Consider the following 19,434-nt stretch of genomic DNA (forward strand, 5'->3'; position numbering starts at 1 on the left):
TTATATAAAGTTACAATAAAATAGGGGTTTTCACTCCTGTCCCCCACAGGCACACTTTTCCGTGAACCAGGATCGTCATCCTCTATGTTGAATGACAAATCATTCAACCTACTTCATGTGAGTGCAAACTGTTAATGATCCACCCCCTGGGGATGCATCACCAGGAGAACAGTGTCATATCATCTTGTGGTGCCATGCCTGCAGGATTCAGGACCTGACCATTGCTGGAGAAAGAAAATGAGGAGATGTGACATCGCACAACCAGATGCATGGAAAAAGGTATGTGTGTAAATTAAAAAAAAAAAGCTGGTGGAAGGCTCCTAGGGGGCATCCTAGAGTTTGGCTTTGATCCCCAAATGATCAATAGCTGTTTTTTTTTCACAAAGGTTAGCAGTCACATGAACTTGTACATAATTCTGTAATGTTTTATTAAGAAAATAAATACATATACATTTCAAAAGTGGGGGCTCATTAATTTATTAATGGCTCCAAGCACCATCTGTTCCTCTATGACCTTGCTCTTATAATCCATATAAGTCTATCAGATTAAATGCAAGGAATAACATTACTCTTTGAGTCCAGTTGATAAACATCTCAATATAAATGTATGTGAAATATATTCATACATGTTGTTATACCTGAAGGGTTTCACATGTACTGTTACTTTAAGGCTGGCTCCACCCAGGAGTGATGACAAGGGTCAAGGGGCTGAGTGGCCATCTTAGAGACATGTAAGAGATGCATTGATATACAGAGCTGTCCTGTAATGCATGCTGGAGTGTACAGTGAGTACTGAATAAACATCCGTTGTTCCAGATCAGAGTCCTGTGTCTCTCACAACACGGAGAATATAACAGTGGCGACGAGGATGGGATTTACAAGGTTACTATCTGTGTGAGAAAAGAAGAGAAGAAAAAAAACTCTGGATTGTCAGCTGGATACAAACACCCACAGAGCCCAGCAGGAAAATGTCATTAATCGGGACATTAAGTGAATTTGATGGAGAACAGACAACCTGGAGTTCCTGGATTGAGAGACTGGAACAGTATTTTTGTGCAAATGCCATCCCAGGCGACAGGCAAGTAGCAGTATTTCTGACAGTGGTTGGTGCTAGGACATATGGCACTCTTATGGCTCTTTCACACGGTCCGCCTCCGCAGGCGGATCCGTGTTGCTCAGCGGGGATCGATCCGCGATCCCCGCTGAGCCGGGCGGATGACAGCTCCGTCTCCGCTTGCAGAGCGGAGAGGGAGGTGTCTCAGCACCCGCTGCCCTCTATGGGGGATGGGAGGAGAGCGGACCACTTGTCCGCTCTCATCAGATCCGCTCCGCTCCGATTACTGAACGGATGGAAAAATAGGGTTTCCATCCGTCCAGATTTCAGCACATGATCGGATACGGATGGCAGCGGGTGTCAGCGGAGGTGTCTCCGCTGACACCCGCTGCCCCATAGAGCTGCATGGAGGATCCGATCAGATCCGCCTAAAAAACTGACAGGCGGATCTGATCGGACCGCCCGTGTGAAAGAGCCCTTAGGGATCTCCTTTTCCCTGAAAAACCAGCAACTAAGACTTTGGCAGAGCTCCTGACACTGTTAGGGAATCACTTCCAGCCTAAACCACTAGAGATTGCAGAAAGATTCCGGTTCTATCAGTGGCAGCAGCAGCAGCAGCAGCAGCCGGGTGAAGATATTAAGGCTTATGTGCTCGCCCTTCGCAGACTAGCCTCAACCTGTTCTTTTGGGGAGTACTTACCGACTGCACTGAGGGATAAGTTTGTCATGGGACTAAATAGTGAGTCTAGCCAAAAGAGACTGTTAACAGAGAAAGACCTTACCCTTACAAAGGCAATTGAGATAGCTTCAGTGATGGAAATGGCTGTGAAAGATACAGAGGCATTGAACCCCCAGAGCAGAAGGGAAGAGGTTAAAGAGGAAGTTTTCAGAACAGCAGTCAAGACAACAGCAGCAAACTATAGACCCTCACCAAGCCGGGAGTCAGCTTGTTACCGTTGTGGGAATACAGACCATGATCACAAAGTCTGCCGGTTTAAGGATCAGTTCTGTGATAATTGTGGTAAGGCAGGCCATCTGAAACGAGTCTGCCGTAGTAAGAAGGTGCGAAATAAACAACCTCTGAACACCAGGACAAAGGCATATATGGTGGGAAGATATACATCGTCATCGGAATCAGAGGATGAGGAAGTGCTCCACAGATTGTACATACATCATATGCATTCAGCACCCTCAGCAATGACTGTAGAGGTAACCGTGGAAGGAAATAAACTCAAGATGGATGTAGAGCACAGCGAGTGGGCATCACCAGTTGTACCAGTAAAGAAAGCGAATGGGGACTTACGCATTTGTGGCGATTTCCGCATGGCACTAAATTCTCAACTGGAGATAGACCAGTATCCCCTACCCAGAGTAGATGAAATTTTTGCCTCTCTTGCAGGAGGTCAAAAGTTCACCAAGCTTGATCTCAGGCAAGCTTATTTACAGTTTGAGGTCCACCCTTCATCCCGCAAGTTTCTAACCATCAACACTCACAAGGGACTGTATGAATACAATCGGATGGTGTTTGGTGTAGCCTCCGCCCCCGCCATTTGGCAACGCAAAATGGATGAGATTTTGGAGGACATTCCTTTCACACAGTGCCTGTTAGATGACATGCTCATCACGGGCCTGATGGACCAGGAACACAAGTGTAACGTGTAGCTTGTGTTGGCGAGACTCCAAGAGCAGGGTCTAAAAGTGAACTTGGCGAAATGCCAATTCATGGTACCTAAATTGGAGTTTTGTGGCCACCTTGTGGATGCAGAGGGTATACACACCACGGAAGCCAAAGTTGATGCTTTAGTAAAAGCTCCAGCCCCAACCAACGTCCAAGAGCTGCGATCATACCTGGGCTTGCTGAACTATTACCACAAATTCCTGACAGATCTAGCACACACTTTGTTTCCGTTATACAAGCTTTTGGAGAAACACTCCAGATGGAACTGGTCGGCTGCATGCCAACATGCTTTTGAAGTTTCTAAGCGAAAGCTGTTGGCGTCACGCATGTTCGTGCACTATGACCTCCAATGACCTCCAAAGGCCTCTCACCTTGGCTTGTGATGCCTCACCCTATGGTCTAGGGGTTGTGCTATCTCACGTTTTACCAGATGGGTCAGAGAAACCAGTGGCATTCACCTCCAGGTCCTTTACAAAAGCAGAAAGCAATTACTCTCACATTGACAAAGAGGCTCTAGCGCTCATATGGGCAATTAAGAAGTTTCATCTTTACCTGTATGGTAGGGAATTCACCATACTGACTGATCATAAACCACTCCTTCAGATCTTTAGCCCTGACAAAGGCATCTCCCAGACGACTGCGGCCCGTCTTCAACGCTATGCCCTATTCTTGGGAGCATATAGCTACAAAATCCAGTATCGCAGCCATGATGCCAATGCTAATGTGGACGCCATGTCCCGTCTGACAAGGACATTAACAGACTCTTCTCCACCAGTCAAGAGTTGTCGTTACACCAGCCTGTCCTTTCTGTCTTCTGGGGAGGTAGCAGCCCATACAGCCAAGGATACCTTCCTTAAGACAATACTCTCCTGGGTACGGTACGGTTGGCCTGCAACTGTCACACAGGATTATAAACCTTACTTCTGTAGGCGTCTGGAATTAACTGTGGCTGGCAACTGTGTTTTATGGGGAGTGATCATTCCACAGACCCTCCTGAGACACATTCTGGACTTGCTCCATACTGGTCATCCCGGGGGCACACGTATGAAACAAAAGGCCCGAGGCTATGTGTGGTGGCCAAACCTAGACTCAGATATCACGACATATGTGAATGCGTGTGCTGGATGTGCACAAACTGCAAGAGACCCTCCAGCCCTGGACTTGGCCCACGGTTCCCTGGTTTAGCCTACACTTGGACTTTGCAGGCCCGATCAGAGGACACACCTTTTTGATCATTATTGATGCCCATTCAAAGTGGCCTGAGGTCATTCCTGTTACCCAGCCGATGACTAAGGCGACGATTTCCATACTGTTACATCTCGCTGCTACATTTGGATACCCCAGAGAAATTGTCACAGACAACGGTGCACAATTCACAAGCCAGGAGTTTTAGAGTTTCCTGACTGCCCACAACATCAAGCACAAGTTGACCGCACCTTACCACCCGGCTACAAATGGTCAAGTAGAAAGGTTTGTACAGACCTTCAAACGCTATTTCAAAGCTACTGTGGCTACAAGTAAACACCAGTCTCTGTCATCCCAGCAGCTGGACTCCTTCCTTTCTGCTTACAGAAACACACCACATGCAACCACTGGGAAAACTCCAGCTGAACTTCTTTTGGGTCGGCAGCCATGGACTGTTTTGGACATGCTCCGCCCTCAAACGGTCCAGGAACATGTACGGCAGTCTCAAGACAAGAGGGTCGAACACGACGAGATTCCCCGGTTTACAGCCCAGCAAAAGGTATGGGCCCGATCTTATGGCGCTTCCAACACTCCTTGGCCTCCTGCTATCATCGCAGAGACTTTGGGACCCAAAATGTATAGGGTCTGCCTGGAAGATGGTTCCATTTGCAGACGGCATGTGGACCAATTGCGTCGTCGTTCTCAGCTGCCCGAATCCCTGACATTGGCTGCACCTCCAGTGTCTCAAGGATCTGCTCCTACCGGATCAGGAGGCATTGAGACTGATGCTTGGGGGGACTCTGAACGTTTGAACAGAGCCCTCCAGCCCTGGTCCAGAGGTCTGTTCACCCTCTGAGCTAGGGGATCCACTCTTGGCCCAACCGGTGTCCATTCCGGCCAGCCCTGCTTCCTCCGGCCCCGAGTCGCTGGGTGTCCATCCTCAACGACGCTTTCGCCCTCCTGACCGGTTTCAGCTGCAAGACTTTCGACGGGCCCGCCGAAAGTGATCCGCTGCCATTTTCTCCCCGTAGCATCCCTGGAAGTTGTTCTCACATCCAGACGCGGAAGAAGCCATGTAAATCTCCTGAGATGGAAGACTGTATTGGACAATTATTAGTTACTGTTTTATGCCTGTTCTCGTTTTCTTGTGTTTTTTTTTTTTTTATTGTTGTGGTTTTTTTTTAGGGATGGATGGAAGGTGTTATACCTGAAGGGTTTCACATGTACTGTTACTTTAAGGCTGGCTCCACCCAGGAGTGATGACAAGAGTCAAGGGGCAGAGTGGCCATCTTAGAGACATGTAAGAGATGCATTGATATACAGAGCTGTCCTGTAATGCATGCTGGAGTGTACAGTGAGTCCTGAATAAACATCTGTTGTTCCAGATCAGAGTCCTGTGTCTCTCACAACACGGAGAATATAACACATGTTCTAATTTTTTTGCTGCTTTTTGGTTAAAAACACACTTTCTTTTGTTTTCTCTTTGTGTTAACTAAAGAAAGCTTGTTCAAGGGCAGCAGTCTACTATATGTTTACACGGGGCTTTTTAGTATATTTAATTAAAACTAAATTCAGATTCTCCCGATGTACATTAGCTTTGTCTGAAATGAAACACTTCTAATATATATATATATATATATTTTTTTTTTCTAATATTTTTAACATACTAGATTCTTTAAGTGCAGTAAATGGTCAACATTAGCACTAGGCTGCTTCCATTATTCTTATACTAAGGAAAAACAATATAAATGAAATGCAAGTGGCAATATAGCTCTAAAAGATACAGAAAGGGCTATAAACAATGTATTGTTGCAGTATACAGTATATAAGAAGATGGGAAGGGACTGTGTGCATTAAAAGGACTATGCAAATAAGAAAGCCGTATTTTCTTCCACTAAGAATATAATAAAGCGTAAGGTAAACTTTAACACTAAAAATTCCTCCAGATATCATGCCTAACATAGATAACAATGGTAATGTGCATTATCAGTTTTATGTAAAATGTGCCATGTTCTGGTATCACTCTATTTCTGAGTCATTTTAAAAATGCGTTTAGAGATTTTCTGCTTTCTGCTTCCTTTTGGCAAAGTCATCTGTGTACCGTAGTTCACTGAGCATTTGAGAAACTACAAGTCCCATGAAACATTGCATTCTCTGTGTGCCTTTATAGAAGGGGCTGGTCAGGCATGTGAACTAGCATTTCACTCTGCTTAGCTTTTGCCTCCCTGTGTTGATCTCTACACTGCTGTGACTAGAGGGGGAGGGAAAACCTGATGAGACACACACATTCTGTCTCACTCATTTCACATAATAAAAAAGTATAACAATTGTGAGTTGCAAAAGATAAGAGACACTGCAAAGTCCCAGTGTTTACATATGTCTTTAAAAATCACATTTTTTTTTTTTTTTATAATTATCTCTATTTGTTGCTCCGTCTCAGCGTTTCTATGTATCTCTCTTTGTGTTATCTCTTTATTTCTTGCTCTCTGTTTATCTGTATATCTCGCTCTCTGTATATCTCGCTCTCTCACTCTCTGTGTCTCTCTCTTTTTCTCTCTTTCTGTATCTCTTTCTCTTTGTACCCCCATTATCACTTTTACCCTCTCTGCATCTCTCTCCCTTTTAGTTTGTTTTTAAGAGAAAAAAGTATCAAAACAATAATTGTATAATCAACCACAATTACGTACAATTTCCAAGCATGGTAATAGGAAGAGTACATAGTCTTGATACGGTGAGTACAGTAGGACAGTAACAGTAATTAAAAAAAAAACATCTTAAAAATCATAGTTTTTCAGAATACATTAAGCAAGTAGGGGTGGGTAGCCAATCCACAAAATGAGGAGCAATGGCTCAAACAACGTATGAGGCATCCAAGATGTTATCACAAGAAGGGCCATAAAAAGGAGAATTTGTTTTAGCATTGGGTTCTCTTTCTCTGTCTGTCTTTGTATTTCTTTATCTCTCTTTCTCTGTATCTCTCTCTCTCTGTATCTCTCCCTCTCTGTAATCCTGTATCTCCCTCTCTTTGTATCTACCCATGATAAATAGAGAAGTGCAACTCTTCCCCCTGAATAAAGGCAGGAGAACAAGAGAGGGAACACACACTTGCAGCAAGATACTTAACGACTCAGAAGTAAAAGTTCCAAAAAGGGTACAGTTTGCTGAGATGGCGAAAAATCTCTCTCCCCCCTCTTTTTCTCTCTTTGTATATAGTTCTCTCTCTCTCCATCTTTGTATTTCTCTATATCTTTTTCTCTGTAGTCATATATCTTCCTCTCTTTGTATCCATCTCTATCGCTCTCTTTCTGTATCTCTCTCTCTCTCTCTCTATATATATATATATATATATATATATATATATATATATATATATCTGTATCTCTCATTCTTTCTCTGTATCTCTCTGTCTTATTCTCTCGCTGTCTTATTCTCTCTCTTTCTGTATCTCTCTCTCTCTCTCTCTCTCTCTCTCTGTATCCCTCTCTTTGTATCTCTGATTCTCTCTCTGTATCTTTCTCTATTATTACTTTGTTTCTCTTTTTAATTTTCTCTCTTTTTCTGTGTATCTTTTTCTCTCATTATCTCTTTATTTATCACTCTATCTCTCTCTCTCTTTCTCTCTCTCTCTCTCTATCTCTCTCTCTGGTTCTGTCTCTCTCTAAATATCTATTTTTCAAGCTGTAATCATCTATAAAAGAGAGATTGAGATAGTGGTGACATCATAGCCCAAATATTCTATGGCCATTTGTGGGCATTAGGGTAACCCGCTCCATTACCCACCTATTTACTTACGTGGCTGGGGATTCTCAGGCTTGCTCTTTTTTTCCTAAAAAAAAAAAATAGGCATATTGCACAGAGCCACAGGACAGAGAGCTGCTTGCTATGGGGATACTCATGTGGGCGTGCTCCCAAGCCAGGCTGTGTGCATCCATAGACATACATACAGTGGCTCTGCTACTCCCCCTGCTTCCTTCTCACATGAATTGACTGACAGCAGCAGGAGCCAAAGGCTCTCACCTCTCTCAGATTGTCCTGTGAGGTGAAGAAGAGAAAGCAGTGGTGTTGCAGGCAAGCACAGCCCTGGATCAAGAGAGGATTCAGGAAAGTGTTTAGGGATGGGGGGAGGAAGGAGCAGTTAGTGGAAGTTTTTTTTTTAACCTAATGCAGAGAATGTAAGATAAAGTTAAAATACCGTTTAGAACCGCTTTAAGGAAGCTGTAGGTTCAAGTGCCTGCTGCTCTTTAGCAACTATTGAAAGCAAGAATTTGTTATGTTCCTCCATGTCAAATGCCAAACTCAAACAGCCAGTGTTCGGTCTGAGCTGATTCCTAAGCATGGGCTCCCCCCAAAATCGATACCAGACCCTTATTCAAGCATACAACGTGGGTGGCCAGAAAAGGGGGAGAGCATGTCACCATGTTGATGAGATACCGCCCCTTCCCCACTATGTTAATGAGTAAGGGGTACATCATTTTAATAGTTAATAAACACACACTTTTTAACAAGCCCTTTAATGTTTTAGTTCACCTTTACAGAAACAAGGATAAGGTGAATTAACACCATCATCCTCCTCATCCCCCCACACCCCAGTCCCCATTGTACTTATCTCTGGGGAGGCTGAACTGTCAATGCCCACACAGCCAGTGCAGTGGCCTGCGGATTTGAAATCCCTGCTCTTCTCCTTCTGCTCTGTGCAGCATTTCTGGGATTAACCAGAGCGGTTCTGATTGGTCAGTGCTGTCATAGAGCATCAGTCTGATCACTCTGATCTGAAAAGTGAACATACCATACACTTTGCTAGCTGAACAGCCATTACTGCTTTGTTAAGTAAATAGACCAGGCTGAATTTTCTGTAGCTGTTGACTTACACAATAGCCAGAAAGGATTTTACACCACTCCTCCTAACAATATTCCTCCTGCCAATGCTGTTTCTGTTGACTTAATTGGCCATTTCTGAATATACTTTTTTTTAAATGCATGTGTTATCACTACACATGTCACACTATTTAAAAAGAAATGCACCAAACACTAAGAAGTGTAGGCACCCAAAGCATTATTCAGATAAAATGAATTTAAAGTCAGTAAATTAAAGGCCAAACTGATATTTCAGGCTTGCATGTTGGCAGATTATATCACATGCTGGCTTTTCTCATTTTTTCAGTGACTGCAGTATGCTACTAGAATTCCCAACCCAGGCCAACTGCCTCAATTAATTCAAAGCCAAATAAAGGTTCTTCCTTCAAAGATTATCCCTAATGTAGAATAATTGGGCAGTCTGACTTCAAAAGAATGATACCTTATAGGATTGGGCACTCTGACTGCAAAAATATGACACCTTGTATAGCCCTGTTATGGGGGGGGGGGGGTCAAAAGAAGTTGTCCTCTCCACACAGGCTATGGTGCTCTGATTTCCACACAGAAGCGCTCACATAGGAGTGACAGTAATATAACAAACATTGAGCTATACGATTCAGTAACACTTGTCCCTTTTCAATCTGGATGGATACAACACAAAATCGTCCTTAAGCACCTCTGGTTTGCACAGATTGTGGCTGGCCACATTTTCCTCTCCACTTCCTGTAAGACTTCATATATATATATATATATATATATATATATATATATACAATGCCTTGCGAAAGTATTCGGCCCCCTTGAACTTTTTGACCTTTTGCCACATTTCAGGCTTCAAACATAAAGATATAAAACTGTAATTTTTTGTGAAGAATCAACAACAAGTGGAACACAATCATGAAGTGGAACGAAATTTATTGGATATTTCAAACTTTGTTAACAAATAAAAAACTGAAAAATTGGGCGGTCAAAATTATTCAGCCCCTTTACTTTCAGTGCAGCAAACTCTCTCCAGAAGTTCAGTGAGGATCTCTGAATGATCCAATGTTGGCCTAAATGACTAATGATGATAAATAGAATCCACCTGTTTGTAATCAAGTCTCCGTATAAATGCACCTGCACTGTGATAGTCTCAGAGGTCCGTTTAAAGCGCAGAGAGCATCATGAAGAACAAGGAACACACCAGGCAGGTCCGAGATACTGTTGTGGAGAAGTTTAAAGCCGGATTTGGATACAAAAAGATTTCCCAAGCTTTAACATCCCAAGGAGCACTGTGCAAGTGATAACATTGAAATGGAAGGAGTATCACACCACTGCAAATCTACGAAGTCCTGGCGGTCCCTCTAAACTTTCAGCTTATACAAGGAGAAGACTGATCAGAGATGCAGCCAAGAGGCCCATGATCACTCTGGATGAACTGCAGAGATCTACAGCTGAGGTGGGAGACTCTGTCCAAAGGACAACAATCAGTCGTATACTGCACAAATCTGGCCTTTATGGAAGAGTGGCAAGAAGAAAGCCATTTCTTAAAGATATCCATAAAAAGTGTTGTTTAAAGTTTGCCACAAGCCACCTGGGAGACACACCAAACATGTGGAAGAAGGTGCTCTGGTCAGATGAAACCAAAATTAAACTTTTTCGCAGCAATGCAAAACGTTATATTTTGCGTAAAAGCAACACAGCTCATCACCCTGAACACACCATCCCCACTATCAAACATGGTGGTGACAGCATCATGGTTTGGGCCTGCTTTTCTTCAGCAGGGACAGGGAAGATGGTTAAAATTGATGGGAAGATGGATGGAGCCAAATACAGGACTATTCTGGAAGAAAACCTGATGGAGTCTGCAAAACACCTGAGGCTGGGACGGAGATTTGTCTTCCAAAACGTAAAGCAAAATCTACAATGGAATGGTTCACAAATAAACATATCCAGCTGTTAGCATAGCCAAGTCAGAGTCCAGACCTGAATCCAATCGAGAATCTGTGGAAAGAACTGAAAACTGCTTTTCACAAACCCTTTCCATCCAACCTCACTAAGCTTAAGCTGTTTTGCAAGGAGGTATGGGCAAAAATTTCAGTCTCTCGATGTGAAAAACTGATAGAGACATACCCCAAGCGACTTACAGCTGTAATCGCAGCAAAAGGTGGTGCTACAAAGTATTAACTTAAGGGGGCTGAGTAATTTTGCACACCCAATTTTTCAGTTTTTTATTTGTTTAAAAAGTTTGAAATATCCAATAAATTTCGTCCCACTTCATGATTGTGTCCCACTTGTTGTTGATCCTTCACAAAAAATTACAGTTTTATATCTTTATGTTTGAAGCCTGAAATGTGGCAAAAGGTCGAAAAGTTCAAGGGGGCCGAATACTTTCGCAAGGCACTGTATATCCTTGAAGGGTTTCCTGACCCTTAAGCAGGGACAGGAAACAACCTCTTAACAGGAAGAATCTGTTTGTAACAAGAACTCTATGGTAGTTACCAGGCATGAATGTAAACAAAACAGACAGTGTACAAAAGAACACTTTCCTGCACTTGGATGGAGCCAATGCATTATAGGGTAATATCACCATGGCCATGTTTTAAACAGTCAAAAGAAGATTGTAGACAATTTAACTGCTACTGGTGCTTACACCAGGCTGGATTTCTGGATTTTCTATTCAGTTAAATTGGCTTTTCCTCAGGTATTTATTGCAAACGCGTATTTTTACAATTTATTTACAGACTCCTTCAGAAACTGCCACTTCTGGAAAGATTTCTGCACCCCCCTCCCTCCACTGAACTCTTGTGTTCAATCGGTTTAATAAGCTGGTACCTATGTCACTAACAAGTCCTTTACCAATGTGGGGATTGGTGGGAGGAACCTTGGAGCTTAGAGGAGGATCAGCACTAAGAAATGTTGGTACTGAACACCTTGCATGGGGTGATTTCTTTTCACTGCAGAAGTGGATGACTGTTTGGGCAGCAGGAAAAGTACTAAGTTCTTTGTAGGTGCAGCTTTTATTTTGGAATTGGTTTTCGTGACAAAGTCACTATAAGCTAGAACAGTCTTTTATTGGTTGTCAGTCCCATCCTAATTGGTTCTCCATGATGAGTATGACTACCACTTATATATCCTGACATTTCTTAATGTTTCATGTTTCTACCTTTCTTGAAGAAATGACTGCATGGGTCTCAGATGGGAGTAGTATTACACTGGTAGCATGAAACTAGTAACTGAAAAAAAATGGTGCAATAGATGAAAATATAAGAGAATTTATGAAAACATAATATGGAAATAAGTCTTCTTGGATTTTTTCACTTAGGAATTCATAGATTTTCTTCTTATTATTCTTAACCATCCTCAGTAAACCATTCCTTATCAGAGGTTTTCTTTTTCTGACATTGAACAGAGATAGAACTATACAGTAAATAATAAATTGTGGGATGCAGCCAGGCTTGCAGAAAATAACTATTTGAGGGATGGCGCATGAACAGAAAGCTGTAATTTTGACAGGTGGCAAGGTGTCGTGTCACCAAGCCCTTCCAAAGTCTCATATCTCATACCTTTTGATTAATGACTCTAATTAAGGAATGAAATCAAGCATGTGAAGACAGGGGATCGCTCTAGGTCCTTGTTTGGTAGTTTTCTCTTCCTGGCACATATCTCATCCATCTAAATATCACTGCTCTTTCATTCATTACAGCTGGATGATACCAAGAAGACATTTGCAGGGGTGCACACGTATGCCAGTGTCATTAAGTCATACACAAGATAGGATTACCTATTTTGATTATAATCAAAAGCTAAAATCTCTCTGCTACCTTTAAGATTTTGTTTAAACACAAAGAAACTAAAGACTGAGCAAATTACCCTTGTAATATGTCCTGCCTTTTGAATTGCAGAGTGAGAGTTATTGAGGGACAGAAAGATTATTTTTTAGAGCTTAGCCACAATGTGATAAAGTCGAATGAAGTATTGTATTATTCCTCTAACCTTTTGATTAAGTAAAATGATTTGGGTGAATAAAAAAAAAAAAAAACTGAAATTTTTTTTAGGTCGGTGATTCCAACTATAATAGATAATTGAAAAATGATTCAAAGAACACAATATACAGGGATATGGGAAATGATTATCGTGACTGACACACACACCTACACAACTATTGTCTTTACCTCTATGCTATTTAAGCTGAACCTTAGGTAGATATAAAATACACAAATTACCTATGTCAGGACTGGCATATTACACCCCCTTCATTTCTGGGCCATTTTTCAGTTTTCAATGCTGTGATAATTAGACTGACAATAACTTGATCTTGCAGCATTGTATTCAAAATAATTTTATATCATTTTTTGAGACAGACAGAGTTTTCTTTTGGCGGTATTTATTAACCACTTTTTTTACTTATACAAAGAAATATATACTGGACATCTGAAAAAAAAAATTTTTCCTTACTTTCTGGTATAAAACAAATCAAATAAAAACACCAGAACAGTATTAAAATCTCCAAAATGACCCCATTTTGGAAATGGACATCCCAAGGTGATCTGATTTTTGTGCCACAATGTTTTGGGATAAATATATATACTGGTATTGGGGTGAATAAAAAAAATGATGGGGCAATTCGTTTTTAAAAGTTACTCACTGAAGGCAAGTGCAAGTCTGCTTATTGTTGGAGGTTTCCCTATAGCAAGAATTTCAATGCACAGACTGCATTATGTGCAATAGCTAGATATCCTAGGTGAATAATTCAGATTTGTATTAATTATTAAATCATGAAATATATTTTTTTTTCTTTTGCAAGTAGTGTAAGTACCTGTATTTAAAGCGGTTTTAAAGGCCACACTTGTTTACCTTAATGCATTCACAGTATTAAGGAAAAAAAGAAGTCCAGCACATTAACCCTGCCTCCATCCCCAAACACTTATTTGCTGTCCATGTCACAGAAGCCAGGTCAAGGATCTATCAGAGCTGCTCCCCAAATGTCCTGGATCCTCAAAAGATACTAAGGACAGCAGAGTGATAATTTCCTGCTGCCATCAGTCAAACTGCTAGAACAAGGGAGCATGGGCATGGCTTGTCATCGTTGTGTATTTCTATGGACGCATACAGCTCAACTCAAGGAGGGTGCATGCACATGTACTGTATCTCCTTAACAAAAATCTAGCTAAGAAGACACATGCAAATGGGGAACTGGGGGCTGTGGCTTTGGAACACCTGGCTACATGAGGAAAGGGACATTTCATTAGAAGAGGACTACATATTTGGTATATGTTGACCTACTCTTCTGAAAAAAAAAAAAAAAAAACAGAGGGTATGGTGTCACTTTAGGTTGCAGTTCTTATTATTCCAACAGGGAGCATGCTGATAGAAATAGAGTAACAGAGAGGTGAGCTCATCAGTTTGCTGCTTCCTAATTCTCTGTCCAACCAGTGACTAGACAAAGGACCAGACATGTGTTACCTAAATAAGGCAGAGCAGCAAAAAAAAAAAACAGGTTGTACTGTGTGGCAGAGCTGTGCAAATCCCTGAACGGACAGAAATAATAACCCTTTGGCATTTAAGACAGTTCCCATACATGTATTTATTTGAATTACATCTGTATACTTATTATTTTTTTTTTTTTTAAGTTTGCGTTTAAGGATGTGGTATACAATATACTTTTACAGGGTCTAGAAGTATCTATGTCTTTCTGTAGAACATGTTTAAATGTTAACATATGCATGTTGCCATTTGTAGACGGTTGGAATGTTTTGCTATGAATATATTCCACAGTGCTCCCTGGATGCACCGGACCGCGTACTGAGGACCCCCTATATTGATCCCCTATTGGCTGTTTAAATCTGCTAATTAGGGGCATTTTGCTTTCTTTGCAAGTTTCCTCACTCCACTCGTCCAGTTGACACCTCCAAAAGGACATAGTATCGGTCCAATGCCTGCCATTTTGTTGTCCCGGTGTGGGTAGTTGGTCACGTTATGTGCCCATTCCCCTCTGGGATTGCATCCCTGGTCATTGCTCCATGCCATGGAATCCTGCTTCATCTAGCATGCTCTGTGATTTATATGATTGGTGCTTAGAAACAGTGTTGTTACCTGCTCACTTGGTCCCTCAAGAAGCTAATACAAGAGCTTTATCGCTCAAGAGAAACGCGTAGGACCTACAAAATTACACTGTTCCTACCCACGAACATGAAGCTGTACATTTTTAATGTAATGTGTACTCCTTTTATGCTTGTACGCTATGTTTTTTAAATTGTATTATTGATGAATTTAATAAAGTTCTAATTTTTTTTTTTATATCTATGATGTTGTATGTCTACCTCTCACCACTAGTGTTGAGCGAACACGGACTGTATTATTCGTGTTCGTACCGAATAATTGGATTTTTTGTACCCGAACACGGACACGGACACTTTACTGTATGTTCGGGTAAAAATCCGTGTTCGGTCGTTTTATTTCCGGGTTTTGCATGCTTTGGCGCTCTTTTCATGGCGGGCTTTCAACAGCCAATCAACAATCGTTTAACTGGTGTGCCTTAAGCCATCCCAGCCATGCCTGCAAATGTCTCAGTAGCTGTGATTGGCCGTCTGAAGCATGTGACCAAGTCTTTATAAGTTCGAGGCAGCCGCAGCGGCGTCATTATGCTGCTTAGATTCAGGGACAGAGCACACATCAACGTGCTGGCTGCTGATTAGGGAAAGATAGGCAGGAAAAAACCATTTGTGTCCGGATAGAATTGAGGGACAGGTCGGAGTGTTTAGGCAGGGCGAGTTGTAGGCATTTTAGGGATAGAGTCTGCTGAATTATATAGGGTCAGTGTCTTCTACAAACTACAATCGATATTGCTGTGTGGGGGGTGGGGTGAATCTGCACTCAATCCTGATCTACGATCTCTTCTCAATCCTGTTAGGGACAGAGTCTGCTGAATTTTAGGGAAACTGTGTTCTACAAACTACAATCGATATTGCTGTGTGGGGGGTGGGGTGAATCTGCACTCAATCCTGATCTACGATCTCTTCTCAATCCTGTTAGGGACAGAGTCTGCTGAATTTTAGGGAAACTGTGTTCTACAAACTACAATCGATATTGCTGTGTGGGGGGTGGGGTGAATCTGCACTCAATCCTGATCTACGATCTCTTCTCAATCCTGTTAGGGACAGAGTCTGCTGAATTTTAGGGAAACTGTGTTCTACAAACTACAATCGATATTGCTGTGTGGTGTGGGATTGGAGATAGGCAGGTGTCAGTGATCCACATCCATTTTTCTGTGTGTGAGCTGCAGTGAACACAATCTTTTTGGGCTGCAGTGAACACAATCTTTTTGGGCTGCAGTGAACACAATCTTTTTGGGCTGCAGTGAACACAATCTTTTTGGGGTGCAGTGAACAAAATCTTTTTGGGGTGCAGTGAACACAATCCTTTTTGGTGTGCAGTGAACACAATCTTTGTGGGGTGCAGTGAACAAAATCCTTTGTGGGGTGCAGTGAACAAAATCCTTTGTGGGGTGCAGTGAACACAATCTTTTTGGGGTGCAGTGAACAAAATCCTTTTTGGGGTGCAGTGAACAACATCCTTTTTGGGGTGCAGTGAACACAATCTTTTTGGGGTGCAGTGAACAAAATCCTTTGTGGGGTGCAGTGAACACAATCTTTTTGGGGTGCAGTGAACACAATCTTTTTGGGGTGGAGTGAACAACATCCTTTTTGGGGTGCAGTGAACAAAATCATTTTTGGGGTGCAGTGAACACAATCTTTTTGGGGTGCAGTGAACACAATCTTTGTGGGGTGCAGTGAACACAATCTTTTTGGGGTGGAGTGAACAACATCCTTTTTGGGGTGCAGTGAACAAAATCCTTTTTGGGGTGCAGTGAACAACATCCTTTTTGGGGTGCAGTGAACACAATCTTTTTGGGGTGCAGTGAACACAATCTTTGTGGGGTACAGTGAACAGAATCTTTGTGGGGTGCAGTGAACACAATCTTTGGGGGGTACAGTGAACACAATCTTTGTGAGGTGCAGTGAACACAATCTTTGTGGGGTGCAGTGAACACAATCATTGTGGGGTGCAGTGAACTCAATCTTTGTGGGGTACAGTGAACACAATCTCATACTGAAGGTTTGAGGGTGCTGCCTGTTCCATACTCCCCCTACTCCTCATCTAGCCTTTTAGGGGTACAAACAATAGTAATTGGGGCCTAGTGTGGTTGTGTACGTGTGATATACATACACTTTTTTGGGATCATATTTTCTATTCCGCTATTTAATCAAAAACCTTTGGGGATCAGTTAAATTGGGGGATAGTCTGTGTTGGTACGTGTGAGAGAGATCCACCTTTCCAAGTTGTTGGGGTTCATCTCATACTTCTGAAGGTTTGAGGGTGCTGCCTGTTCCATACTCCCCCCTACTCCTAGCCTTTTAGGGGTACAAACAATAGTAATTGGGGCCTAGTGTGGTTGTGTACGTGTGATATACATACACTTTTTTGGGATCATATTTTCTATTCCGCTATTTAATCAAAAACCTCTGGGGATCAGTTAAATTGGGGGATAGTCTGTGTTGGTACGTGTGAGAGAGATCCACCTTTCCAAGTTGTTGGGGTTCATCTCATACTTCTGAAGGTTTGAGGGTGCTGCCTGTTCCATACTCCCCCTACTCCTAGCCTTTTAGGGGTACAAACAATAGTAATTGGGGCCTAGTGTGGTTGTGTACGTGTGATATACATACACTTTTTTGGGATCATATTTTCTATTCCGCTATTTAATCAAAAACCTCTGGGGATCAGTTAAATTGGGGGATAGTCTGTGTTGGTACGTGTGAGAGAGATCCACCTTTCCAAGTTGTTGGGGTTCATCTCATACTTCTGAAGGTTTGAGGGTGCTGCCTGTTCCATACTCCCCCCTACTCCTAGCCTTTTAGGGGTACAAACAATAGTAATTGGGGCCTAGTGTGGTTGTGTACGTGTGATATACATACACTTTTTTGGGATCATATTTTCTATTCCGCTATTTAATCAAAAACCTCTGGGGATCAGTTAAATTGGGGGATAGTCTGTGTTGGTACGTGTGAGAGAGATCCACCTTTCCAAGTTGTTGGGGTTCATCTCATACTTCTGAAGGTTTGAGGGTGCTGCCTGTTCCATACTCCCCCCTACTCCTAGCCTTTTAGGGGTACAAACAATAGTAATTGGGGCCTAGTGTGGTTGTGTACGTGTGATATACATACACTTTTTTGGGATCATATTTTCTATTCCGCTATTTAATCAAAAACCTCTGGGGATCAGTTAAATTGGGGGATAGTCTGTGTTGGTACGTGTGAGAGAGATCCACCTTTCCAAGTTGTTGGGGTTCATCTCATACTTCTGAAGGTTTGAGGGTGCTGCCTGTTCCATACTCCCCCTACTCCTAGCCTTTTAGGGGTACAAACAATAGTAATTGGGGCCTAGTGTGGTTGTGTACGTGTGATATACATACACTTTTTTGGGATCATATTTTCTATTCCGCTATTTAATCAAAAACCTCTGGGGATCAGTTAAATTGGGGGATAGTCTGTGTTGGTACGTGTGAGAGAGATCCACCTTTCCAAGTTGTTGGGGTTCATCTCATACTTCTGAAGGTTTGAGGGTGCTGCCTGTTCCATACTCCCCCTACTCCTAGCCTTTTAGGGGTACAAACAATAGTAATTGGGGCCTAGTGTGGTTGTGTACGTGTGATATACATACACTTTTTTGGGATCATATTTTCTATTCCGCTATTTAATCAAAAACCTCTGGGGATCAGTTAAATTGGGGGATAGTCTGTGTTGGTACGTGTGAGAGAGATCCACCTTTCCAAGTTGTTGGGGTTCATCTCATACTTCTGAAGGTTTGAGGGTGCTGCCTGTTCCATACTCCCCCTACTCCTAGCCTTTTAGGGGTACAAACAATAGTAATTGGGGCCTAGTGTGGTTGTGTACGTGTGATATACATACACTTTTTTGGGATCATATTTTCTATTCCGCTATTTAATCAAAAACCTTTGGGGATCAGTTAAATTGGGGGATAGTCTGTGTTGGTACGTGTGAGAGAGATCCACCTTTCCAAGTTGTTGGGGTTCATCTCATACTTCTGAAGGTTTGAGGGTGCTGCCTGTTCCATACTCCCCCTACTCCTAGCCTTTTAGGGGTACAAACAATAGTAATTGGGGCCTAGTGTGGTTGTGTACGTGTGATATACATACACTTTTTTGGGATCATATTTTCTATTCCGCTATTTAATCAAAAACCTTTGGGGATCAGTTAAATTGGGGGATAGTCTGTGTTGGTACGTGTGAGAGAGATCCACCTTTCCAAGTTGTTGGGGTTCATCTCATACTTCTGAAGGTTTGAGGGTGCTGCCTGTTCCATACTCCCCCTACTCCTAGCCTTTTAGGGGTACAAACAATAGTAATTGGGGCCTAGTGTGGTTGTGTACGTGTGATATACATACACTTTTTTGGGATCATATTTTCTATTCCGCTATTTAATCAAAAACCTCTGGGGATCAGTTAAATTGGAGGATAGTCTGTGTTGGTACGTGTGAGAGAGATCCACCTTTCCAAGTTGTTGGGGTTCATCTCATACTTCTGAAGGTTTGAGGGTGCTGCCTGTTCCATACTCCCCCTACTCCTAGCCTTTTAGGGGTACAAACAATAGTAATTGGGGCCTAG

The sequence above is a fragment of the Pelophylax lessonae genome (assembly GCF_965119305.1).
Source record: "Pelophylax lessonae genome assembly, chromosome: 5".
NCBI classification, from domain to species: domain Eukaryota; kingdom Metazoa; phylum Chordata; class Amphibia; order Anura; family Ranidae; genus Pelophylax; species Pelophylax lessonae.